The 27496-nt window shown below is 43.5% G+C and overlaps 1 protein-coding gene and 1 pseudogene across 3 annotated transcripts in view; one reads left to right on the forward strand and one right to left on the reverse strand.

Annotated features, from left to right (window-relative positions):
- Positions 1–463: 463 nt before the first annotated feature.
- LOC139055986 (uncharacterized) overlaps positions 464–27496 on the forward strand; it is a 146155-nt gene continuing 119122 nt past the window's right edge. For all 3 annotated transcript variants that reach the window (XR_011512070.1, XM_070533715.1, XM_070533714.1), the window contains exon 1: positions 464–796. The gene's annotated coding sequence lies outside the window, so the exon portion shown is untranslated. The remainder of the gene's footprint in view (positions 797–27496) is intronic.
- Positions 9178–16629, reverse strand: LOC139055724 (piggyBac transposable element-derived protein 2-like; annotated as a pseudogene).

The raw sequence follows: 27496 nt of genomic DNA on the forward strand, positions 1-27496 counted from the left end.
CATGCTCCATAGTTTCCATAGCTTTACTGCAGCAAGCACATGCTTCTTGTTCCTTCTTATATATCGCTTTATAGGTGCGTGTTCTAAGGCATCCCGATCTCGCTTCGAAAAGTCGCCAACTGTCTGGTATTCGTCTATCTTTTAAAGTTTGTTCCACCGCTTACCACCCCCGGATTCTACCACTGCGTCCACGCGCGACGCGTCTAGGCGTCGGCGGCGGCTGTAATTTTCGATTTGAAAACCCAGCATTAAACGAATGGTTTGTCTATTTAGACGTAGTACGTTTAACAACAAAATGATAATGTTAGTATTTTATGTATTTTTTATAATTTTTCTTTTGTGAGGTCATGATGCGTGGCAACAGTGGACTCCACTTGGGGTCGTCTGCTACCACGTATGTGCACGCAGCGTTGGCCTTGTTATGTAGCTCCATGACTACTAGCCTTCCCGCCATGCATTCCGCAATATGGCGCGGAGAGCGAAGTTTTGCGGTGGGGCATTTGTGTCGTGCCATGAAGAAAGATCAAAAGTCGTGATGGTCCTGATGCTGCCAGACGGCTTCATTTCACAGAAATATCACGCGTAGATTTTTCTTTTTTCATCCTGTTCAACTGCGCCGAACACGCGCCTGCTAGTTACCGCCTGCTAGTTACCGTGTATACACGTGTGGACATACAATGCTGAAGCAGAAGTAACTGATTCAGCAGGCCCGTCTCCTCAGCGACAGGCTGTCGCGCACTCGGAAAGTATACCCTGGTGAGTGATGTTCATCGGAGACCGTACGGCGCAACAGTAGGTAAGCTTTTATTTCCATTTTTTCTTCCTTCTTTTCCCGCCTGCTTAGCCTAGCGAGGGATTGCGTTAAGTACTGTAACCCTGCTCACTTTTTAGTACAAGTTATGCATAGCTTTGTGCGGTTGCCCTGCGTTTCATCGACCAACATTTCTAATTATTGTTGTCTCATCTTTGCGCACTTCTTGCGCGTACTACGCCGAAGTGAAAATAGCGTGAAGCAGCCGACCAGCATCGCTGCAGCCGCTGAGAAGCCGAGCGGCGGTCAAACTAATTTTTATTGCACGTGCCTTCCGTGCCGAGGAGGCCGGCTCTGCAAACATAAATATCCGCTCGTTGCACAGACGTTCACGGCGGTGGCGCTGGAATCGGATCCTCTAGTGCAGTGCGGCGAGTGCCTGCGATGGTGCTTCCTCGACGAGACTAAATTCCAGAATTTAGCAGACGCGGAGAGGTCTAGCTTCACGTGCAGGTCGTGCGAGGGCGACAGAGAAGCCGTCCAAAAAATGGAAGGGAATTGGGCGGCTAAGTTCGAAGAGCTTAAGGCAAACGTGAGGGAGGAGCAGGAGAAGCGGGTAGCACTGCAGGCGAAAGTTGAAAATTTCGTCAAGGTGGAGGCGGCCCAGGCCGCGCAGTTAGTAAGGACTGTGGCCGAGCTTGAGGAAGAGAAAGAAAGGAGCGCCTAACTGAAAAAGCGGCTCAACGCGCTTGAGACGCGGGCAGCGGAGAATGTCGGGTCAGGACACCAAAGCGGTGGCAAAGACTCAGAAAGTAGGGTAGACCCTATAGGCGAAGCGGGAGGAAGGGAGCCAAAGCAAGCGGTCACCAGCTCGCCGTCGGTGAATTGGGTAGCTATAGTGAAGCAGCGCAACACGCCCCGAGTGGGGCGACGCTGCAGCCACAGGTAGCTGGAAAGACCGGCACCTACCTTGAGGCCGCCACGCGGAAAAAGAAGGAGCCCAGGGGATAATGCCTTTTGTCGAGTCCGAATCACACGGAAAAGGACACAGGGAAGCAGGGAGAGGTACGAGAGAGTGAAAGGGTGATTATCGCTGGTGACTCAAACATGGCTGGGCGCTCAAAAACAATTGTGGAGAGGGTGAAAGGCGACAAAAGAGTGGCAGTAGGGACATTTCCAGGGCGGACACTGAGTTCTGTCATGGAGCGAGCAAAAGAAAAGCTCACGGAAAATGCCCACGTGCGCAACCTTGTCGTAGTAGCAGGTGGGCTAAATGACGTCCTAAACAGGAAAGGGCCATGACTAGCCCAGTGCTTGGCGAAGGGGGTGGACGACTTGCGCGAGCCATCCCCTCAGGTGCAGATCGTGGTGTGCACGGTGCCGGAGGTGCCTGTGCGTGACAGTCACGTACAAAGAGCCGTAATGGCTGCCAATGAGGCAATATGGAAAATGAGCCGAGAGAAGGGCTTCGAGGTTATCGAAGTAAACAGGGAAGTGAGAAGTTGTGGTGGTTTTAAACGAGATGGGATCCACTCCAATTATAGGCTAGCACGAGAAGTGGGCTGGCGACTTGTGGGTCGCGCTGTTGCTTTTTTAGGGGGCCCGCAGCCGCTCGAGAGGTCAGAGTAGGTAGTAATGAAGAAGATCCCCTAGGGGAACATCAGAAGAGCATCGCCGTAGATAACAAAAAAAGGAGGAAAGCAAGAACAAGAGCTTGCCATGCAATAGGCTACATAAACATGCAGGGCGGCAGAAGAAAGGAAAAGTGGGCAGAGATTGAGGAGCAGTTACATAGAGAACAAATAGGGGTGTATGCGGTTACAGAAACACACCTTAGAGACTCGGAAGAGCCACCAGTTATTGAGAATTATGTATGAGAAGGGTGCAACAGAACTAAGTCGGAACGAAAGGGAGGGGGAGTCGGAATGCTCATCCACCAGGGAGCCAAGTGGGAAAGAGCAAATTCACAATGTCAAGAGCATCTTTGGTTATCAGGTACAATGAGTAGGAAAGAAACTTGGCTGGGAGTTACGTATTTGTGGACCGGAAAAAATTGCACAGAGAAGAATAAAGAGTTCGTGGAATGCATAAGCACTGATATTAAGGCTTTTGGGAATGGTGCTGAGATTGGTCCTATTAGGTGACATGAATGCCCACATACAGGATTTAGATGGCTATACCGACAATAATGGGAAGTCGATGCTAGGCCTTTGCGAGCAACATAACCCCGTGATCGTGAATACAGGGCCTAAGTGTGAAGGACAGATCACATGGGAAGGGGAAAACTGGCAATCGACCATTGATTATTGTCTGATGACAGAAGGAATTCATGATAAGTTGAGAGAAATGGTCATCGATGAGGAAGGGTTGAGCCACATAGGGAGTGACCATAAACGCATCATTTTGAAAATGGGATATGTAGTTGGGAAAGAGTGCAAGGAAAGCACAATGGCCAGTCCAAATTTGAACGCTGAACAAATAGCAAATGTAGTCACTAGAGTTGAGAAAGGAAGAACTTGGCAAGTGGCCAAGTAAGGAGTGGGAATATGGTGAGCTTCTAAGTGTAATAACAACAGAAATATGGAAAGAGAAACAACATGTTCATTGTAAAGGAAAAAAGAAACCGAAACGCTGGTGGAACAAGGAGATACGAGAAGCGATCGCCGAACGACAGAAAGTATCTCGAGAGCACAAGCAGGCAAAGAAGGCGCAGTTGCCACAGGATGAAGTAACCAGTAAATGGGAAATATACCGGGAGAAAAAGTCTATGGTTCAAATACTGGTGCAAGCAAAATTAAAAGGTGAAAGTGAATGTTGGTTGTCAGAAATACGTGAGAAAAAGAAGGCCGCACCTAGAATATTTTGGAATCACATAAAATTATTAGGCAGGAAGCCAACAACAATACAACAACATATCCTAGACGAAGATGAAAACAGACTGGAAGGAGAAGCGGCATTAAATTACATCCAAAAAGTAACAGCCAAATCTTTCCAAGGCAAGGACGAGGTTGTATTTGAAGAAAAAAAGAGCATGAAAGAGACCCAAGTGGAAAAGGAGCTGGTGCTGACAAATTTAGACGGGAAGAAAGCGGAAGAGAAAATTCCTAAGCGCACAGCCACAGGGCTAGACGAGGTTCCCGTTAGGCTGATCAATGAACTAGGACCAAAAAGTAAGGAAGCTCTGGTGAAAGCAGTGGAAAAAACTTTAAAAGATAGACGAATACCAGACAGTTGGCGACAAAGTAGAATGAGTTTAATTTATAAAGGTAAAAGGGAGAAAGACAGAATTCATTCGTATAGACTGTGACCATTGCATCGGTAATATACAGGCTAGCAATGCAGGCAATCAAATTAAAGCTTCAAGCATGGGCAGAGAATGATGACATTTTGGGAGAACTTCAGAATGGCTTCAGAATAGGTAGGCGTTTAGGTGATAACTTATTTGTTCTTACTCAGTGTACTGAAATATTAAAAGTAGAAAGCAGACCGTTATATGCGGCCTTTTTAGACATTACAAGAGCCTATGACAACGTAGACCGCAACGTCATGTGGGATATTCCGAAAGGGGAAGGCTTAGGTGACGATTGTCTACAGCTTTTGAGAGAGATTTACCTAGAAGATACCGTTTGCGATGAATGGGAAAGGATGAGAAGCGAGGAGAAAGTTCATGTCAACAAGGGACTGAGACAGGGGGTGTCCTTATCCCCGCTGCTGTTTATGATGTACATGGTGGGGTTGGAGAGGGCGCTAGAAGGAAGTAATATCGGGATTAATCTCTCATACAAACAGACGGGTACAGTAGTTGAGCAGCAGCTCCCAGGTTTATTTTATGTGGTGACATTGTGTTGCTAGCTAACAAGCAAAGTGATTTGCAACATCTGGCAAATATCTGTGGACAGGAAGGCAATAATATAGGTTTGAAATTTAGTGTTAGAAAATCAGGTGCTATGGTATTCAATGAAAACAGTGGACAGACAGTGGAGATACAGGTCCAAAAAATACCTCGGGTAATGGAATATAATTACCTTGGTATATGGATAAACGAAGGCAATGGATATATGGAAACGCAGGAAAAAAACCATAGCAGTCAAGGGGAAGAGAAATGCAGCCATAATGAAGCACAGAGCGCTACGGGGATACAATAGGTACGAGGTCTTCCGAGGTGTGTGGAAAGGGGTAATGGTTCCAGGACTTACTTTTGGAAATGCGGTTTGCTTTAAATCAGGGGTACAATCGGGACTCGACGGGAACCAAAGGTCAGTGGGTCGCCTCGCATTGGGCGCCCACGGGAAGACTACAAATGAAGCTGTGCAGGGGGATATGGGCTGGACTAGTTTTGAAGTGAGGGAAGCTCGCAGTAAAATTGAGTATGAAGAACGGCTGAGGAATATGGAAGAAAGTAAATGGGCTGGGAGAGTGTTCAGGTATCTGTACAGGCAAAACATTGATTCACAGTGGAGGTAAAAAACTAGGAAGCTTACCAGCAAGTATGCGGCCTGTGGGGTGGGCAACACAGCAACAAAGAAGGTCAAGTGGAAAGTCACAGAGGCTGAATTAATCTCATGGGTGGCGGCAATGGAAAAGAAACCTGTCATGAGTAACTACTTAAGAGGAAAAAACGAAATCGGGGAAGAAGCCATTTATGATAACTCAAAGGGAAGCTCATTACTTTTCGAAGCGAGATCGGGATGCCTTAGAACACTCACCTATAAAGCGATATATAAGAAGGAAGAAGAAGCATGTGCTTGCTGCGGTAAAGCTAGGGAAGTGACGGAGCATATTTTATTAGAATGTGAAGACGACTACCCAACGGTTGATTTAGGCACCGCTGGCCTCCTTGAAGCCCTTGGGTTCAGCGGGAGCAGTGGTAAAGCAAACAGGTCTGCAATAGACATTAGTAAGAGGCGATTGGAGGATTGGTGGAAGAAAAGTAGGGAAACGACAAAAGACAGAGACGTACAAAAGCACAGTTCGCTATGGGGGATCAGAAAATTTGGACGGGGTAGTTCATAGTGTTCTTTTTTTTTTTTCATTGGTTAACCTAGGTAGGATATTAGGCAGCATAGTAGCAAGAGCTTGGTGGCGCAACCCACCGCCCAGTTCCAAAGGGGACGCTCATAACATCCATCCATCCATCCTACAATAATCTATAATCTGTCGTACAAATTAGGCGGAAAGGTTGCTGAGCAACGACTACTGGGTTTAATGTATGCGGACGATATTGTACTGTTAGCAGATAGCCAGGAAGATTTGCAAACTCCAGTTATTTACTGGGGAGACGAAGGAGACAGTTTAGGTCTGTTTCAGTGCAGCTAAATCCAGTGGGATGTTTTTTAACGATACAACTGATCAGGAGCTTACAATAAAAGGCCATGAAACACCCTTAGTGGCTGCATACAAATGTCTCGGGGTATGGATAAACAAAGGGCAGATGTGCATGGAAAAGCACAAACAGCCTCTCATAGCAAAAGGGCGAAGAGATGCCAGGATAATGAAACATAAGGCATTGTGGGGGTACAACAGGTATAAGTTACTGGGAGGTATTTGAAAGGGAGTAATGTTGCCGGGGCTTACTTTCGGGAATGCAGTCCTGTGTTTAAGGGCAGAGATTCAGTCGAGACTAGAAGTAAATCGGAGAGCTGTGGGAAGATTAGCACTAGGTGCCCACGGGAAAACCACAAACGAAGCAGTACAGGGGGATATGGGCTGGGCATCGTTCGAAGCATGGGAAGCTCAGAGTGAAATCCGATACGGAAAACGTCTGAGGAAATTGGACGATAACAGGTGGGCAGCTAAGGTATTTAAATACCTATACAGAAATAGCGTTGACTCACAGTGGCTGAAAAAAACAGGGAAGCTAACCAGTAAGTATGCCAGACACGAGGACGAAGAAAGACCGAGCATTAAACGACAGGTTAAAAATGTGGAAGGTCAAAATTGGACAAATTCAATGGAAACGAAGCATAGTGTGGAACTATATCGATACTGGAAACAGCAGATCAGGAAGGAAGTGTTTTATGATAACTCAAGAGGCAGTGCCCTACTCTTTGAAGCTAGGTCAGTATGTCTTAGATGTGGAGCTATAAAAAGAAATTTAACAAAGAAGACACGTGTACTGTGTGTGGTAAATATGTAGAAACAATGGAACACTTCATACTAAAATGTGATGCCGACCTCGATGCGGCCACAGTCACGCTTCCTGAGGCTCTAGGGTTCAGAGATAACAATAGTCATTTAAATAAATATGCAGTGGAAATTAGCAAAAGGCGATTGGAGGATTGATGGCTCAAAAGCGGAGAGGTGACATAAGGTTAAAAGGGTAGGAAGATGTATTTAAAGAAAATCGGGAATTTTAATAACGCACAACACAGGTAAACAAAAGTAAAAGGCAAAATAAAAAGCTGAGCATGGTGGCAACTGCCATCACCTAGTTTCAAAGAGGGTGTTCCTACCTTCCTTACATCCATCCTACAGGGCTCCCCATTCCGCTGAAATTGCTGCAGAACTGCACCAACGGCACTGGAGGAAGCATTGGTGATGATCCGCATGGGTGCGTCCTTAAGGGATGCTCTAGGAGGGTGGCGTGTGCCAGGACATTCTCGTCTTCTTGGAAGGCTGCATCTGCTTCGGATTTCCACTCCAAGATTGCAGATGGTGCCTTTGGAGCCTTCATGTCAGTCAGAAGTAGAATGATGCTGGCTATATTAAGCAGGAACCGACGGTGGAGCTTCAGAAGCCCGAGAAATTTGTGGAGCTTGCGAAGCAGCGTTGGGCGTGGAAAATCCCGCAAAGCTTGAACCTTTCTGTCCAATGGCTTGATTCCCTCATGTGTGACAAGGTGTCCGAGCAATTCAACGTTGTGAACAACAAAGGCGCATTTGTCTGTGTTAATACTCCAGCCAGGTTCCTGGAGCTGCGAACACAGCAACCACAGATGGCCAGTGTGCTGCTCTGGTGAAGAACTTGCCACCAGCAGATCATCAAGATAGGCAACAACGAAGTGCAGACCACGTGCGACTTCATTAAGGAAGTGTTTAAAATTTTGGCCAGCATCCCGTAACCCGAAAGGCATGCGGACGTACTCGAATGGGCCAAAAGGTGTCGTGATGGCAGTCTTCGCTATGTCCGCTGGTTCCACAGGAATTTGATGATATGCCTTGGCTACGTCAATCTTGCTAAATGTGGTTGTTCCAGCAAGAGTGGTAGCAAAGTCGTGAATGTGTGGAAGCGGGTACCAGTCGGGGGCGGTGCGAGCATTCAACGCACGGTAGTCTCCACAAAGGCACCAATCTTCGAGGTCATGCTTAGGCACCATGTGCAGGGCGGATGACCAGCTGCTTGACGAAGGGCAGATGATGCCTAACTGGAGCATGTGGTCAAATTCTCTGCGAGCTGTGGCGAGGCGCTCTCCAGCAAAGTGTTGTGGCTTGCTGGACATTGGACGACCAGAGGTGACAGTGTGGTACGTCACAGTGTGTTGCACCGGAAGTTCCAGGTTTCTAGGTTTGCTAAGTTCAGGAAATTCACTGAGGATTGAGGCAAATTTAGATGTTGGAGAATGCAGAGCTGCTTGCGTTGAAGCAGACAGAGGTGTGAGGATACCTTGCATTGGAGACGCTGGTCGTACAGTCCACAAGTTGACGAGAGCGGAGATTCACATTCAAACCGAAATCGATAAGAACGTCCGCACCTAGTACGGCGAAGCGCACGTCCGTGAGAATGAAAATCCGCCAAAATATGCGACGCAGGCCCAAGTAAAGGGTCAGCCAGTGTTAGCCATATGTTGCGATTGTGAATGTATTCACAGCTTGCAAAGGCGCAGCCCTCGGACAATGTTGCCGGTCGAGGCGGAAGGCAGGAATGACACCTCTGCACCAGTGTCCACTAGAAAGTGATGGCCTGTGGTCCTGTCTGTGATGTAGAATAGGCCGCTTCACATTGTGGTTGAGCCACACGCCGCCATTAGTGACTTGCTTCTGTGTTTCCCTGCCAGCAACAAGGCTGTCAACATTTGACAGCGCTGATACTGAACCTGGTGGGGTACCAGCAGCAGCCGTCGGAAGTGTCTCGGGCAGGAATGGGAATGCAAACATGAGCCACCCTTAGCCAATCGAGAGCGACGAGGTGTGCCCATCTGCATTGCTGTCATGGTGTCCATCAGCCGGTCAATTTTCTCGAGGCGAGATTGTCGGGCCTTGAGGTCTAATGTGACAGTGGTTGAGGACACCGCGAAGCTTGTGCCAGAGTAGTCGTTGACAGGGTCCGCGAGCTCTGCCAGTTTGTCAAAAGGTATATCATCCACAGCTACCAAAACCATGGTGTGTCTGAGGCAAGTGTTGCAGAAAAATGTCACTCAATATAGGGCTCTCGGAGTCTTGGGTGTGGTCGCCGAGTAGCTGTTGCATCTGATGTAATAGCTGCGACGGTCAGCGATCACCAAGTTCTTCCGTTTTGAGGAGTTGCTGCCAACGGCGTCTCTCCAACACAGTTTTGCGTGGGAGCAGTGTGGCCTTGAAATGATCGTAAGGTGCGGCCAGATGTGGGGCTCTCAGGGCGTCGAACTCATGAGCCACCTTGGAGGAAAGTGCTGAGACGATGTGCAGGTACATCACGTGTTGCGATGTGACACGTCGCAGATCGAAGAGGGTTTCTACTTGCATGAACCACAGGGCAGGATTCTTCAGCCAAAACGGTGGCAGCTGCACCTGGGCATTGGAAGTGGCATCCATGGCTGCGATGGAGCAGGGATGTAAGCTACGACTGTTGATTGGGGCTGAGGAGCTGGGGCGTCATTGCTGCACACTGGAGTGTTCGTTTCGTCTTCCATTGCATGGGCTTGCTAGGTTCGGGTCACCAAGCTATACGGGCGTGAAATGCGTCCGCTGTAGACGGACGCACGCAGAGAGAAGAGAGCGAACTTTTGGGTGCAACTGCCGAGCTGCAGGGAAACTGATCCTTTATTGTACGTGCCTTCCGTGCTGAGGAGGCCGGGGCTGCAAACATAAACATCCGCTTGTGCAGACGTTCACGGTGGCAGCACCAGAATCAAATCCTTTACATGGAAAACTGCACAAAGGCTGTGTCCTGGTCCAATTCCTATATCTCGATAGACCTGGTTGTCGTTTCTGCATGTGAATATAACCTTAGAATGATGCAGTGCATACTATGGAGTATGCCCCTGCCAAAAGTAAGGTCCTTCGATAAAAGTTTATAAGGTAGCGACACTCATTGTTCTTTGTGCTGTCCCCCTCACTCGTGCTTGCTCTCTCTTGTCTTCTTCATTCGAGTCTGTGATTGGTGCATTGCATTCATATGATGTGCTAAATGGCTAGAGGTCATATTTAATATATCGCAGAAGGTTAAAAAAAAAGGTTGCATGCACTAATCATCTAGTTGGATTCTTGCCGGGGCCACCGTTGCGCGCACCCGGTCGTTCAAGCGGGTGCGTTGCATTCACTGGGTTGCTGTAACACCGTCGCTGTGTTCACCCAAATAGCCAACTAATGCTCATTTGGCTTGGCTCCCATTGGGATTTTTAAAAGGTGGCACTAGTGCACTTTGGACATTACTAGTGAGCGACTGTATAACACGGTAAAATTTTTTCGAGGCGTTTCTGCGTTGTATGTTTCATATAAGTGGTCTTAATCGCTGCCATGGTTAGCTTGTTTGGCTGGTTACTACATGTGCAAGCAGTCTTTGTGATGGTGATGTTCTAGAGTTGTGGAAGGTCATCGCCCCCTTTGCAAGTAGTACTTGTGTAGATGGGACGTCATTCGAACACTATACGATCAGAGCAGAAACAAGTACTATAATGTCCCCTGGTGGTCATGTAAGCTTCATCTCGAAGTATTGGCCAGCGAACTCTGGGAGCCGGTGTTATCTACGGATGCGTGCTTGCACCAACTGTGACAAAACTATGATAAGTCGGGACATATGAAAGTAGTGCTGTGTTGTTTTTGTTCCCTGCTTAGTTCACCTGTTTACATACTCGTCTGAATGTGTGCTATTGTGATTTGTAAGTTCCCCCTTCTGGTTGTACCAGATACCTCACATTCAGCCGCTTGTTGCCTGTGGTAATTTTATAACAGCTGCAGAATTTTATCCCTAAGTCGAATACACTTAGGAAGGAAATAGTGAAGCTTTACTCCTGAAACATGCTTGGACGTCCATAGAATTTATAGTTTTAATGCAACACATATGCTTATTCAAATTTTAGAAGAATTTATGATGTCATTAAATTGAAATTGCAGATACAGAATTCAATGAATTGAAGATTTCATTCTATATGCACACCAAATAAGTTCTGCAAAGTAAAACGATTTCTTACATTAAAGTTCAATATATCGAGGTCTAATTGTACACACACGAAATTGATTGAAATAGGGGTTGATTGGATACAGGGTGTGCATATTCATACACCTGCTGCTTCCTTGGTCAGTCGTTACATTCCAGTCTACTCAGGCAATAAACCAAGCAACAATGTTAATGTTATCAAGCAGTTCATATATCAGAAGCACACCAAGAAGGTGATCTAACACCTCCAGGCGTATGGTGACTTTCTCTTCCAAAAGGAAAAAAAAGGTAATAGTAATAATGTATACAGTGGCATAGCAGAATAAACAAAAACAGTCATGCAAGGTCTTCTAGGTTATGAAACTTGCCAAGGTTACTTCTAGGTTACTTACAATATTTGAAAATTCAGTATGTGACTTGGCCAGTGTTTACCCTAGCGTTATAATGGCCTCATATTCTTGTAAAGTTAGTCATATTACTTTGGTGTCCTTATTACAAAGAACTCCTGAAATGTTTTATCCTAGCCACTGCTCTTCCTCATCCACCCAAGCTTTTTCTGCTTAAATGTTCTCCTCAAGGCAATTTTAATTGCCCCCTTATTCAGGCAGAGAAACTGCGAGACCCGCATGGCCACCGCAAACTAATTTTCACTTGAACATGGCCTGACGTTCAAAACATTCCAGTTGAGCATAAGGGAAGCTAGAATTGGCACTGTTGAAATGTGAAGGTTGTTGGCAAAGGTGCCCGCAGTGCGTGAGGCCGCAGTTTATGTGAAGATAAAGAAAATGTATTGAGAAAAATTACATAAATTTTGCATTTGCTATTGTTGTTTTAATAATGCTGTTCTTGCTTTAGTTATCCTTCATTTTTTTTAGTGACAATATGTGTTAAATGTCACAGCATTGGATATTGTAGCATTGACAATGTATCGTGGAGCGGGAACCTAAATGAGGAAGCAAATAAAGCTTGTTAATTCAAGCCTACGGTATAAAAACAACCACACATTTTGGCAGGAAATGTTTATTTTCAGCATTTGTGTTCTTGCTGGCGTAGAAATGATGCTGGCCCACTCATTGACCAAAGCATGTGCGTGCTGTATGCTGCTGAGCACTCCACACAGTGTCAGATGATGACTGCCTGGATCAAAAGATGAAATTGAAATGTGGTGCTTTGTTTTAGCTTGAGAGCAAGATTGAGGCATTAACCTGTAAAGAAACATGCCTACAGAAAAGGCAAGTTGCAAGCAAACTCACTAAATGAGGAAATACTTTTTGAGACACTTTGAGCCATAGTGTTGATGGTGTTCTGTTCTATGTAAGTATTACCTAATGCAAGAATCTTGCATCTTAAAAAAATTATTCGGTACATCTAAGCAACTGAATATGGGTAGCTGTTGCCATCATACAGGTCACAACTCCATTTATTTTTATCGTGGCAGAAAAATATGTGAACTCATTTACCCTCACCACCATATTTCACTTGCACGAAGCTTTATAACCATGAATGCTTTCATGTTTCATAAAAGCTGCCCTAGGACTGTGAGAGACGCCATAGTTATAGACTTCAAGTTTTCACCACAGAGTGACCCTCCCCCAAACCATAGCTAAGAATGAAATATGCGACCATGGTGCTCAGCAGCAGAGTGCTACAATCCTGGCATCATTGCAGGAGGTATCAGCAGTGGCTTCATTCAAAAATTGTTAAAAGCAGAGGCCACAGATACAGCAACAGCAAACATGAACGTTGTTGTGAACCACTATATGTGCCTATTGGTAAACGGCAATAAATTCCTGCCCCATAAAGCAAAGAAGCTTTGTGCAACTTCATATTATGGAACGCGTCTCAATCCGCCACCTTATGCTCGCTCTAGCGGTCAGGTTTCGCCGAGAGGCTTTCAGTACTGTGAAAATAATGCAGGCTGTGTTAAACAGCTGATTGCAATTGATGCCAGTCTGGTATCATTGAATTAGTCCAATCTATTTCCCAGTAAGAATGGATATTTTTCTTGATAAAAATTAGCAAATGTAATTTTTGTGTTAATTTATCTCCGCCAGTTACAGCAGTTGGCATGCTGACCTGCCTGCATTAGCTTTCAAAATACTGAGAGCAGCAAGTACCGCTTTGTACTTGCTAAGGGAGTGGAGTTAAAATATCTTAACGAACAAAATTGATTATTAAACCTTGAGGACATTGGCAGAAAACTGCAGGAGGCAGTGCTTCTAGCACATCACATTGTTCTCACAGCTAGAAAATGAGCAAACCAAAATCTTTGAGATAAACAACAAAATGTCAGCTGAGATAAAGGTTGCACCCTGAAAGACTACTGTTCTTGAAATTTTTTCAACACCCGCCGTGGTTGCTCAATGGCTATAGTGTTGGGCTGCTGAGCACGTGGTTGCAGGATCGAATCCCAGCCACGGCGGCTGCATTTCGATGGGGCCGAAATGCGAAAACACTCGTGTACTTACATTTAGGTGTGCGTTCAAGAACCCCAGGTGGTCAAAATTTCCAGAGTACTCCACTACGGCGTTCCTCATAATTAGTGGTTTTGGCATGTAAAACCGCATAATTAAAATTTTTAAAAATTACTATTGAATGTATAGCTTCAGTGTTCAGCTTAATTGTTGTGCACAACTTATAACAAGATGCTATACATTTAGCAACATCTTCCAGTTATATTTAATACATCACTAATTCATAATTGTTTTGAAGCATGTTAGCTTATCGGAATAATGAGCATGGCTGAATTAAGATACATTTAAAACAAAGAAAGGCCAACTGTATGTTTTCTTCACTGCTTCCAGTGTAAAGGAGAGGCACTGTTTGTGCTAGTGCATTCATAAAGTGACTAATTTTTTAAAGGAGGCTTGAACATCAGAAAAATAGTCACATTTTCAATGTAATGCAGAGGCTGTTTTGCTAGATGGGAACCATCCTTTTCTTAGATGTGCGCTTGATGTTCATGTTTGAACACAATTGGTTTAAAACATGAACATCTAGCGCTCATCTAATTCTAATGTACCTATTTTATTACAAGTGAAATGCAGAAAGAGTCTTTAACCCATAAGGGACCAAGAAAAATCTACTCAATCAATTCTGTTTATTTTTGGTGTACGATGTCTCTTTATTAGATAGAGGAAATTCCTTCAGTATCAAGAAAATATCTTTATTCCTTCAAAACTTACAGAGGTGTACTTTTTATAGTACACTGGGTTCTTCCTATTGCAAAACAAACACTTGCTCCGTGCTGTTACTTAGGTGCATGAAACTTCTTGAAGCACTCGTGTTTCAAACAATGTGTTACATTGCACTTCACACATGCCCACATCGACCTTTTGTGGCAATATTGGCACCGCAACTGCTTTTCTAATTTATTTGGAAAGTGGCCTCCCTTGTCAAGTACAATGACACCTGCAATGGAGGCTGGCCGTTTGCGAGTGGCGTTATGTTCTGTGCTGAGACGCAGGTAATACCGCGTGGCATTTCTTTGAAACGCAAGGAGGTCGATTGGCTCATCTGCAGCCACTTCATAAATTTTCCATGCATTCACCACGGCTACTTTTAGCATGATCATTTAGTAGCTTGATCTAAGAGGTGTATGCCTCCCGTGCCGCTGTTATAGCTGCTGAACAGCTTCGGTTGCGGAACATTCACCCTTTCGTGAACTGCAGACGACCACCGCTTTACAAAGGACGTGGGTTCAATACCGTCGTAGTTCGTAGCCATTGTTACAACACTGCTGTCCTTCCACTTTACGAGAAGAACCTCACCGACAGGGTCGAAACTATAAAAGATTATCCTCTTTGCTTTTTTGTTTTATTGCGAAGCAATACTACTTTAGGTCGCACTTCAGCCCGTTCCGTGGCGAGGCGGTGGTAGGCACCATTGACCTTTAGCGTGACCTCGCTGCGGGACGTCACACCAACTGTGTAAAAACGGGGCCCCATCTCACGCCGTCGCGAGGCGAGGCGGTAGCCACCAACGGTGGCCTAACTCCCGCTCCTCTCACCAGGGGCGGGAGGGGATATCATGACCCCATGTATTGCTTCGCAATCACCAGGCTTAACCAAGCTAAGCCATGGCCGTTTTTTCATTTCTTTTTTAGCTGGGAGAGAGGACTTCATATGCCGGTTCTTGTGAAGAGTGCCTGTTGCCCTAAACCCCTTTTCACGCAAAGTAACAAGGAGATTCCGACTTGTAAAAAAAATTGTCAAAAAAGATATGTGGTCACTAGGATCAGAGATTGCCTCAAGCAGAGAGAGAACAATGCGAGTTCTCAGCGGATTCTTATCAGAGTTGAGAGATTTTCCACAGTAGGTATCAAAACCATAACAGTAGCCGTTAGAACTGCACACCATCCAGTTCTTGTACCTAAAGCGAATTGGCTTGCCACACATAAATTGTTTGGCAGGATGGTGTCCAAAATATTTTACCACAGACTCGTCTATAGAAACGTTTCAGTGGAAGATACCATGCTGCTGAAAACGCTCATTCAGAAGGCTCATAAGGGGACGTATTTTGAACATCCGATCAGTTGTCTCCCCAATCCAGTCATTGTTGGCTAGGTGCAAAAATTTTTTTATCTCAAGAAATCTATTTCGGCTCATGCACTTAGCTATGTAGGGCACTCCAACATCCTCATCAACGCATCAGTAAGGTTTCTGACGAGGGAGCCTATGGTAGCCAGACAGCAAAAGAATACCGATGAACCTCTTCAGATCATCCAAATCGAGGGCAAAGCCGTGTTCATTTTTCTGCTTTCCATACTTGCCAGTCTTTATTATTATATGAGTGAGTATTTGATCATTAAGAATGGTGCTGAATACTTGACTCGGAGAATAACCGTTGCAGAGAGACTGCAACATGGCTTTGCGCTCCGCTGCCCCGTCAGTTGAATTCTCCCAGGTATATTCAGGATGATTCCTGGTGCAGTTCACGGCAGGAACCTTTGCGTGCTTCAACGCAAGGGCGCACTCGTCCACTTCTTCCTATTTTTGATACCAATGAACTTCGAGTTTCCCTGCAAAAAATGGTTTGATGTAAAGGACTTACACGATTTCGAAGGTTATGTCTCATAGTCTGTTTCGCTGAAAACAGGAAGCCCCAACATCGGTAAGAACCTGCTCCCACGCAGGGTGAACTGCACCTCAAAGGTGCATCGGAGTACACCCGGAGACATCTGCGCAAACTGATGCAAATATTCACAGTGCACACTGCCTCCCCTCCCACACTGAATCACCAACCTTCGTGTATTCCAAGCCCTGTCCGATTCTCCCCGCTTCAGCCCCACTACATACCGTAGAGGCTACTACGCATGAAAATAACGAAGAAAAATAGTGTGTGTCGGTGTCGCGGTCATTGACCCGGAACAAGGAGAATAAGTTCTTACCAGAGACATCATTCACTGGCATAGTACCCTAACAGTCTTCGTCGCTTTCTTCTTCATCTGTTTCTGCTGATGGGTCTGGAGAGATTAGGACCACATCAACATCATCCCCAGCATTCTGAGCAATATCTTCTGCAAGCTCGAGTGCTTCGCTGAGCTGACAGAACGGTTTCTTGCCGAAGAAAACATCCGGATCCATAGTATCGGCTGCCTGCAAGAGCGACTGCCACTGAACACGATAGGGTTCATACCCAGGAAATCATGTTTGTTGGTGTTACTTTCCTAGGTCTAAGAAACCACTGCTTGATTTTTATTCTAGTCATTCAAAGGTCCTAAAACAAGGGATAGCATACTCAGCTCTCAGATGAGCTGAAACAAAGTCATGTGCACATAAGCCATACAGCCAAGTTTCTTGCAGAAGATTGAGAGGCTAAAGCAAGCTGGTTTTCCCAGTCAAGTTCTGTGCAGAACTTGTGAGAAGTTTTCAAAAGGCTAAAGAATCAGGCTAGTACAAATAAACAGGAAAGTAAACAAAAAGGAAAAAGGTTTGCTGTGGTGCCGTACATTCACGAGTTGTCACAATGTTTGAGGAATGTTGCCAATAGATATGCGGTAAGCACAGTGTTCTCAGCTCCAGAGAAGCTGTCAACGATTTTCCCCACTCACTGTAAGGAAACTCGAGTTGTGTGATAATAGACAATGTGGTCGCGACATAAACACTTGTCAATGTTTGTACTTTGTGAGACTGGGAGTGTTCCGCAAATTTCGATCACCTGTGGGAAATCGTATGTGGGACAGAGTGGCAGGTGCCTCACTATCTGAGTAAAAGAGCACAATAAATATTTAAAGAAGTCTAGTGCATCACACATGCAGCTGTACATCCATGTTGATAGATACAGAAGTCCTTTCTAGACATAGATACCAAACTCGCAAAATAATCGAAACTTTTCATGTTAAAAGAATGGGAGATGCATGCATAAGCAAAGCTTCAGTTCTGCTGTCAATGAATATGCATATCTGCTTAGTACGTGTGCTCACCCTACTTAATCTGTTATATTAAATTTTTGTGCCTTTCTGTTTTTTTTGTTTTTTTTTCTGGAAGATTTTGATGTTTGAAGCTTGCTTTCTTTTAACTTTGATGCTTTGTTAACCTTCATATTCTTGCCTTGCCACGTGTTCCTTTGGATTCTGTGCGTCTTGCAATTGCTTATATAGAATATTTTTCAATAAAATCTTCAATTGAGAGTCAGCGCTCGGTGATCCTGTGTATGTTGTCTATGTCTTCATCCTTTCGTGCTGCAACAATTATGTTATGTCAACTCACCCAGCTATCAATTCTATTGCTTAGCTGTTTCTCACGTGTGGCTGATTTTCACTTTTTAACATCAAAGTGACTCCACTTTGGCTTCACTCTTGGAACTGGGGAGGTAGTTAAAGGAAAAGGCAGCATTTGACATCTGCTGGACTTGTTATAATGTGCCCACGCCTTAGGCAGCTGTCAAAACTAACTGAGCAGGGGTCAGCACCAGATGCAATGGTGTAAGCATTTGCAATAGCAAAAATGCCGCAGTCATAGCCATTCCCTTGGCATTGTGCCACCTTTGCATCCACATCTAGATAGCTTGAAGAGAGATTCATTATATTCTTCACTTGGTGAACTGCGCTAGGAAAAATGTTCTGATCAAGTGAATCATACAGGAAGATGGTGTTTTTCGGGGCTCCATAATTTTTCACTGTCACCCAGTGCCTGGAATGTGTAGAATTTGGACAAATGTAGTCTGCTTCATGAATTTGAGCTTCTGCGCATGCAGAACATCCTGAAATTTACGTGTGTTTGGAAATTGTTGGGAAATAAAGAATTGTGGTGCATTCATGATTTGCATCTGACACCCACAATGTGCCATGCAAGGCATTTAGTTCGGAGGGAATGATTTTGTAAGGGTTGCAAGTAGAACCACAGATAGCCTGTGTAATTGCATCGTTGCATGAGAACACAGTTTTACATTTGACATGTGGCAGTGAGGCCGCACTAGAGCTGTTTGTAACACCTAGACATCTTTTTTTTTTCTGACTGCTTTGTATTAAATACTGTCTTTTTCTTACATGGTCGGCCACAAGCCAATTTTACAAGAGCACTGTTACCTGCTGTGCAGTATTAGTTGGTGTTGTGGTAGCCTGACATATTGCGTGATCATTTGAAACTATTAGCAAATCTACATTTTGTTGACTTTCTAATTCATCAGCACAGTAATCACTTGCTGTTATGTGTATCTGCAGATGACAGTGGAGTGCTGTCATCTCTGTCTGCCTCACTCTGCAAAATGGTTACCCCTTTATCACCTTCCAAGCTTCTCACTTCTTGTTCACTGCTCTGTACTGTTTCAGTGAAACTAGAAAGTTGTTTATTATTTGTGCCATAGGTTGCAAGATTGTAAAAAGAAGTTCTGCACTCAGCTAGTTTTTTCTCCAGCCCATTTGTGCTATACTGCGCCATTGTATTTGCAGCCCCTTTCGAGATTTACATGCATGTCCATGTTTACATTTGGATTCTAATGTCTCACACTTTGACTCTTTTTTTTACTGCACTCAAAGTTGAAATGTTTACTTCATCTTGTGGCTCATCCATTTTAGTCTCACAAAGTCAGATTTCAGCCAGTGTTGTGGAATACATTCTTTATCAAAAAGTTTTTCATTTTGCTTTGACCTGGCTGCAAGAATATGCCTGCAAGGCAGCCCATACTGCATGTTAAATGTACATGGGCACATTGTCAATCTCTTTGTGACTACATAACATTAATTGTTCACAGAAACAACATGCTGATCACCAGACATTGAACAAGTTGCAGGATTTTGTATGAATGTTTCATATTCCGTACAAAACAATCCCCTAGCATTCTACGTACATATTGTAGATACTTCCATGTGAAATTCACTCACCTTACTTGTGTCGATGCAAAACTTGGTTTCTTTATATTGCACACGACTGACTGCAAGGTCACTGTAAGTTGCATAGTCTATGAGAGCTTTCACAGCTTCAACTAAGTGCATTTCTCATCTTAACTATTTCTTTAGCCTTTGATTATGTCTTTCCATCTGATTATTAGTATTATTTCCTAAGCTGTACACATCTGAACGATAAGCATAAGCTCACATATTTTTGCAGCTGTGCCAGTTTTTATAAAAATAATCCAGTAGAGTGCTGTCATTCTTTAGGGCTTCTTTCAAATTCAGTAAGTGCTGTTCATATATTTCAACACTATGTGCAAATACTAGTTTGGCAATTGTATCTATTACATTAATCTTGTCAGGCTGTCTGAACTGTTCTGCAGCTTTGTAGTGGAGATATTTTAGCACATGCCACAAACGTAATAGAATCCTACAGTCAGGCAAGAGTTGTATAATTATGTTCATTTCCTTTAAGTCCTTGTCCGTCACAGCAACTTTACACGTAGCCTTTATAACGGTGTAAATTCAGAAATGTTTCGAGGATGGATTTCAGAATTCCAGATGTTTCTTGCTGGATAAATGCATAACATATAGGTCTGCCATGACTAATTCCATCTTCACACAGAACGCAAAACAAACATCCCCTTCTCTGTTAACGTTATAGGTTCCATCAAAGAACAATACGTCTGGATACTTTTCTGCTAATTGAGCCATATGCTCCAACTGTAACATTATGCACAGATCATTCTGTGATTTTTTTTTTTCAACATGGAGTTTCCATCTTGCTGTTTCAGAAAATAATTTGTCTATTTTCTGCAGAATGAGCACTTCATGATGTGTGCTGTTTTCATCTTTTGAATTGTTACAGGCTTTAGGTTTCTCACGTCCTGTGAAGTAATGTGCTTTCCCGTTATTTTTAGAATGACTTCCTTTATATCTTTGGGATTTGCATTATAAGAAATAATTTCTCTTAGTTGGTCTTTCTCTGATGAAGTTAATGCACAATTAATTATGTACCACAGGAAAACTTGGGGGCCTTTAATATGGTTATGAGCCCCTGTCATGTTCGCAATTTCATAGAATGGTTGTGGCATAGAGCATAGTGCAAGTTTCAGTTCAACTTTGCAACCTGTTCCATTGAAGTGTTGGTTTGGGCAAATACTCTGCCCTCTAGAACTTGGGTACCCTGCATGGCAACAGGTAAAAGTAACACGAATGTACGGAAATTCTGCTTTGTTAATATCTTTGTCAAAGCAAAATGGATTCTTACCTGACTTTGAGATACGCATGGGAAGGAACCTTTATTTTTCCATTCCTCATAGCTAGCTGTAGACTCTTTGTAGTTGCTGAACTTGTTACCTATATAAAAACTTCCTCTACCTATGAGAGTACAGCCCTGTGTCAATCTCACGAGCTTACGTTTTTTCCTGCGGTGATCTTTAGCTTTCTTGCTGCAGTCCAGTGGAGGGCTATCTGGTATGGTCACTTCTGCAGTTGCCTCCACAAAGCTTCCATAAGGCATGGAGTAGCTTGTAATACCTACTACTCCCCTGCTTTCAACTAAAGTTTCAATTGCTGACTGCATGCTTATGCATGTTTATGACTGCATGTTTTTCTACAGTACATTTAGCCAGTGATTCAGCATTGGAATGTTCAAGCATCCCACAGACAGAATCTTCAGTGGACTAAAACTGTACCTCTGGCATTCTTGTAGACCTTCTTGTGGTTTTTAACAGTGCCAACTTCAGAACATTGGCCCAGGACCTCAACATTTGCTATTTTATCCGTTCACAGTACAGCATGGCCTTTAAGGCCAAAGCTATTTTTCTGTCTCTCAGGTGCTTCTAGGTTACCTTGTTTTATTACAGCATCATAGTTTTCTGTTTGCTCTTCAGCTTCTGTTTCCAGCAGGATTTTTTTCACTTGCCAAAAATGGCACTGCTCTGAGGGCAGAGATTCTGAGAGCTGTGCCACACTGCAACGTTGAAGTCTCCTGTAACTAGTCACTAGGGTACATTTAGAAGCAGCAGCAACAACTGGAGTCTTGCACACTTTCTTGTGTACCCAAACACCACCAACAAGTGCAGGAGCATGTGGAGCGCATTTTTTTATTTTCTGCTTCTTGGTGGCGTGTCGTGCTGAAGTGACACCCGTTTTTTTCATTCTTCAGCGCATCTTGGCAAACCTGCGAACTTGTGCAGTTTTGTTCAACCTGATTCGTTGTGTGAAGTTCGAAAAAGCTAGCTGCTGCTATTTCACTGCTCTCCCCAAGTTTTTTAGCTTCTAACTGGAAGATCACTTTATGTGCTTTGCAGCGCTGCTCTGCAGCTGCCATCTCTGGTGACTGCACCATGCTGTGAGCCTTGAGTATCCTGCAGCGAGAATCTGGGCCCTGTTTACCAGCAGCTGAGGGGTGTGGCACAACCTTTTGCACCTTGTGGTTCACGCACACAGAATGCCTGTTTGCTGGTCGCTGAGCCGCAGCACTCACTGAGGGTCTGATGCATGCACTTGCGCATGTCGAGAGGGCAGGCTATACAATTGCAGCATCCGATTCTGCTACCCTTGGTGCCACTTCAGTTTCCTTACTCTGGTGAATGGTGGCAGAAACTAACCTCTGTACAACTGCTGCCCGCGTCTCACTGGCATTGCATTTTTGGGTGACCACATTAGCTACTGAGCTTCCAAGAACAGGAACGTTTTTACTTTTCCTGTATTCAGATAGTGCACTGGCCTGGTCACCATAGAAGCTTCTCATGCTCCTTCTGCACCTGGTGCTGCCGCCATACCTCCTCATGGCTCTTGTTGGCGTCCTTGACCATGGTCGGTTAGTGGCACACTGCAAGCACCCCAGCTGCTGAATACACATCTACTTGCTCACTTTACTGCCACATGCATTATTTGAAAGTGAGTGTGTAAATCTGTGTGTGCAAGTAAAATAAAGCTATCCATAGAAAAACTATATATCAGTCACGTTTAAGGGAAAAAAAGAAGTTTGTTGTTGTTGAGCTTCAGTATTTCTTTTATTGATTAGTATTTGTTTTATGTATCACTTTTTTATGTTATTTTCGAACAATAAAATGGCAGAGCATTGAATGAGTTACACAATGTATAAATAGTGGGCACTAAGAGGCAGCATGCCTTGCATACAACTTGATCATCGGTGTCACCTGGCTCATTCAACAAATGCCTTCCTGCAATCCGCAACACCTCCACTGTTTCTTTTTATGCCTTATGCAAGTAGCAGTTCTTAATTGCATCTTAGCAGCAGTTAACTTGATTTAGAGAAAAAAAATTGTATGATGAACTGGGCCTCTCAGTCCAAGAGCCCGCTGGTTGCAGAGTTGATGTAGGCAGCTAGGATTGCTTAGTTATAGTGTGTGTGGTGGCTTTCGTGACTAACTCGGCTGTAGTTGGTAGGGCTGCTGCAGTGTTGTTGATGGCAGCATCGGTGAACAGGTATTTGTGGGTGTTGGTTTGTTGAATGCACCTGCAGCCGTATGTGATGCGCTGTTCTCTGCATACTTTGTTTCATTGGGGTTCGATTTGCATAGTATGGAGGCTATTGTGAGTAATGCTCGGGCATTTTTGCCAAGCAGCTTGTAGCAGGCAGCGGGGTGTCATTGGGTTCGAACGTCAGCGTTTGCAGGATTCTTCTGCCTGATGTTGTTCAGTCTAATCTCCTGCCTGAGTTTGTGTACTGATAAGCTTTTCTAGGATGTTGTGGTTACTTGCCTTGTCTAACAGCTCCATACTCGTGTTAGTCGTTTCTACGACTGCAAGTTTAGGGGTTTTGCAATGAGAGTGCTGAGTTTGTTGTGCTGCACCTTTGTAAGTTATTGGATGGTGCATGATAGCGAAGGCTAGACAAGGGTAAGGCATCACGCAGCCGCAGCATGTCTGTCCCATGAAGTCCTCGGTGTCGATTGAAAATACGCTATTAATATAAATTACCACAATACTTGTGGTGTCAGTGGCCACAGCTAGATTTAATGTGGAGGACTGTTTCATCACCAGCACGGGAAGGGAAACACCACCACACGTCAGTCCTTGCTGTCAAGTTCAAGTTTATTCTTCTTCTAGTACAGACTACAAACGTCCTCCCGGGCTAAAAGCTGCCGTCAGCAGCTTGACTGGACCCAGGAGGCGTTATACATGGCAGCGCGATAACAACAACTTTTTTAGTACAAAAAACGTAAGCAGAAGTTTACTATACATAAACTAAACATAAAATTGAAAAAAACTGAGTTACATGCTTATGAATGGATATGTAAAAAAAAAATGCCTTGTTTTATACAAGTAAACAAATAGGCAAAAAAGAAAAAACATAGTCATTTATATGCATCGTTATACATGAATATATGTGTTATAGGTTAACGAAATACATCTTCAACTCTTGACGAGAGAATTTATTAGCGTGAACATGATTATTTAGCATTTTCGGCAAATTGTGTTTAATAGATTGTAACTTATACTCAGTGCGAAAGCGCGGTACAAGCCAAGGTTCAGGATTTCTTAAATGAACAGGTATGTCATGGTGCTGCAAGGTCGCTAGTGATGTAAGAAAATCTCTCCATTCTTTCCTTGCAAAATAAAATATTTGTAAAAGACGATATTCATAGTATCGATCTACCCATATGATTTGGTATGTTTGCGATAATGTTTTTGTTGTTGATTGGGCTTCAATATTAGCAATGTGTCGGAAAAGTGTCTTTTGTAATGTAACTATTTTATTTATGTTAGTTCGCGTTGTCGTTGCCCATACTAAACTGCAGTAATTAAATTGCGAGGTGAACAATGCATGATAAATTTGTAGCTTGGCTTTTGTCGGCATGTAAGCTCTACAGCGAGATAGTACACCGGCGACTGCAGAAAACTTGTTTCGAAGGTTATTAAAATGGGCATCCGAACTCAAATGACATGAAAATATTACTCCAAGTATTTTGTGTTCATTAACTAGTGCTATGTGTTTGCCTAAATAAGTGATTGAATGTTCCAACTGAAAAGGTTTGTTTCTGGCTCTGAAAAGAATAGCTTTCGTTGTAGTGGGATTAATTCTGATCACATTTGAATGTGACCAATCAGATAGTTTCATTAGCAATGCATTACATCTGATAATTAGTTCGTTTGCGTCTTTTCCACAGAAGAGTATAGTGCTATCATCCGCATATATAAAGAAATCAACTGTAGGATCTATATTTACTAATTCATTGATATATAAGCTAAATAATAGAGGGCCCAAAACACTCCCTTGCGGCACTCCATTTTTAAGTGTCAAGAAAGAAGATAGGACGTTGTTAATACATACACACTGAGTTCTATTTCTGAGATATGATTCCATTAAAGTGAGTGGATGTCCGCGTACTCCATATATTGATAGTTTATATTTAAGAATGTCATGACTGATGGAATTAAATGCCTTGCTAAAATCGATGAAGAGCCCGAGGGCGAATTCTCCGTTGTCTATGCTTTGCACAATACTTTCTTTCAAGGACAAAAGGGCGGCTTCCGTAGATCTACCTTTTCTAAAACCAAATTGTGAGTTTGTTACTACATTATATCTGTCTAGAAACTTTGTTAGGCGCGTAGCAATAATTTTTTCTAGCACTTTGGAAAAAATGGGAAGGACAGATATTGGTCTATAATTAGAAACATTATTTATATCGCCATGTTTGTATAGCACAGATACTTTAGCTCGTTTCATGCCGTCTGGGAAAGTCGCCGATTCTATAGCTAGATTGAATATATGGACCAACGTGCGGATAAATGGCAAGTGATGTAAGACATATTTTATTGGCTTAATTTGTAAATTGTCAATATCCAATGCATTGCTGTTATTAAGATTTTTTATTGTTGTAAACACCTCATGTTCGTCAGTTGGCTCCATAAATATAGTTTCTGAAACATATTTATCTAGCGAATGTATGACTTGGGAGTCATGGTCGTGCGTAACGCTTGCATTTACAAAATGGGTATTGAAATGGTCTGCCAGTGCTTTACCGATCAATTCGCAATTTGCGTAGCTTATCGACTTGGGTACACTACTTTTGGTTTGACGACCTAAAACGTTATTTATTATTTTCCAAACCGCATCCGGACGTTTCTTGTCGATTTCAAAAAACAGACGTTGATAGTAATCTATTTTTGCCTGCCTTAGTATTTTATTCAGTTTATTTCTTTCGGTTTTGAATTCCTTAAGTTTAATTTCTGATCTGGAGTGTAAGAACGCATGATAAAGGCTGTTCTTCTTTTTTATCATTTTGATGTGCTCATTCATAATCCACGGTTTTCGTATCGTTTTTGATTTCCTAACTTGCTTGAAGGGGAAATGCGCAGTGTAGATGCGCACAAATAGTTCAAGAAACTTGTTATACGCTTTGTTAACATTTTTTTCTTATAACACGGAATCCCAGTTTTGCGTACCTACAGCTAGACTGAATAAATCCAGTGCTTCGTTAGAAATGTGTTGGTAGGTAAGTAATTCAGTGTTTTGTTTGATACTGTTATCTAATGTGTACACTATAAAGACTGGGCAGTGATCACTAATATCATTAGAAAGTGTACCCGTGGTGCAGACTGAGGTTTCTATATTTGTAATAAGAAGGTCAAGGGCAGATGAGGTAGATTGAGTAACCCTCGTTGGTGTAGTGATCAGATTGGTAAAGCCAAATGATAGTAGTAGATTGTTTAAATCCTGCACATGCTTATTTTTATCTAAAATATTTATGTTGAAGTCGCCTCCACAGACGAAATGAACATTATTAAATGAACAGAACTCCAGTAGCTTACCAAAATAATAAATGAAATTCTCAATACTTCCGCTCGGAGGGCGGTATATTACTGATAAGACCCTTTGGCCTGGCCTCCCCAAGACGTCATTTGTAGGTGGGCTATCTTGGGGAAAGGTATCGTGTTTTTTGTTATACTTATCTTGTTAAGCTGTGGCCGACCTCCGAACGAAATACATCATACAGAGCAACACAGTAGTAAAATATATATATATATGTATATATATATATATATATAAGAATAATAAAAAGAAAGAATAAACCACTGCGGCAACTAGAAATATAAAAGTACGCGCGGCGAATCTCCCAGGAACTTCTACACTCTTTTTCTAAATCTGTTGAGACACATCAAACTACCATAAAGGACACAGGCACTTAGCCAAGCGAGATCACACCGTGAAAGACCCAAGGTCTCGCCTAACTGCAATGTTTCTGAACAAGTCATGCTTCGAGCTCCAAAAACTAATCCAAGGGAGGGGAATTTCTTGTGTGGATCGAAGCAGCTCCGCAATGGAGCATACTTCACTGACTTTTCACGTGTCTTGTCTCTAAGCACCCCGACGTTGAAGTCCCATACGACCGCCAAATCAATCACTAATACTTCGTCCACAGTCTCAATGGCTAAGTCAGGTTTCAGTCTAGTACCCTCCCGAGTCGTTAAACGAGGTTCTTCCTGAACCGTAACGCTCAGGCTCTTTTCCTTTACTAGACGGGCAACCTTCTTTGCTACGAAGTTGTGTCGTTCTGTACGTGCGAGGTGCACCGACTCACACTCCTGCAATATATGGAGTGAAGTGTCTGGCTTTTCATGACAGCGACGGCATAGCCGTGACGTCGGATCGCTGCTATGCTTGGTAGTTAAAGACCTAGTCATATATAGATTTGTCCTAAGGCGCAAAGCCTTAAGACGATGCCTTTCCTTCAACAACTTGGAGTCATGATACTACCAAGTGTTAGCTACAGCCTGGTCATGGTGTGCCAGGAGGTACTTATTGGTATATTTAGACTTTAAATCGGACCACCACTTCCGAGATCCGCCATTTAATGCTGACTGAATCGCCTTTGAGGAAGTGATTCCAGAAGGGATTTCGAAGAATTCAGCAATGCGTCGAAAATTCTTATCCAAGATACTATCAAAAAGATTATCTATGAATGTGTCCCCTAGTCTAAGTAACCGCGCGAGACCCTTGAACTGAACCGCCTGAGCGACCATCTGCAACTGAATGATGCCCAGCCCCCCATTCTTAGACGGAAGCCATATATGCATATTAGGAAAACTTGGAGGCAAGTGAAGAACACTCTTTACCCATTTGCCAGTTAGCCCATCCAGCC

The sequence above is a fragment of the Dermacentor albipictus genome, chromosome 2, assembly GCF_038994185.2.
Source record: "Dermacentor albipictus isolate Rhodes 1998 colony chromosome 2, USDA_Dalb.pri_finalv2, whole genome shotgun sequence".
NCBI classification, from domain to species: Eukaryota; Metazoa; Arthropoda; class Arachnida; order Ixodida; family Ixodidae; genus Dermacentor; species Dermacentor albipictus.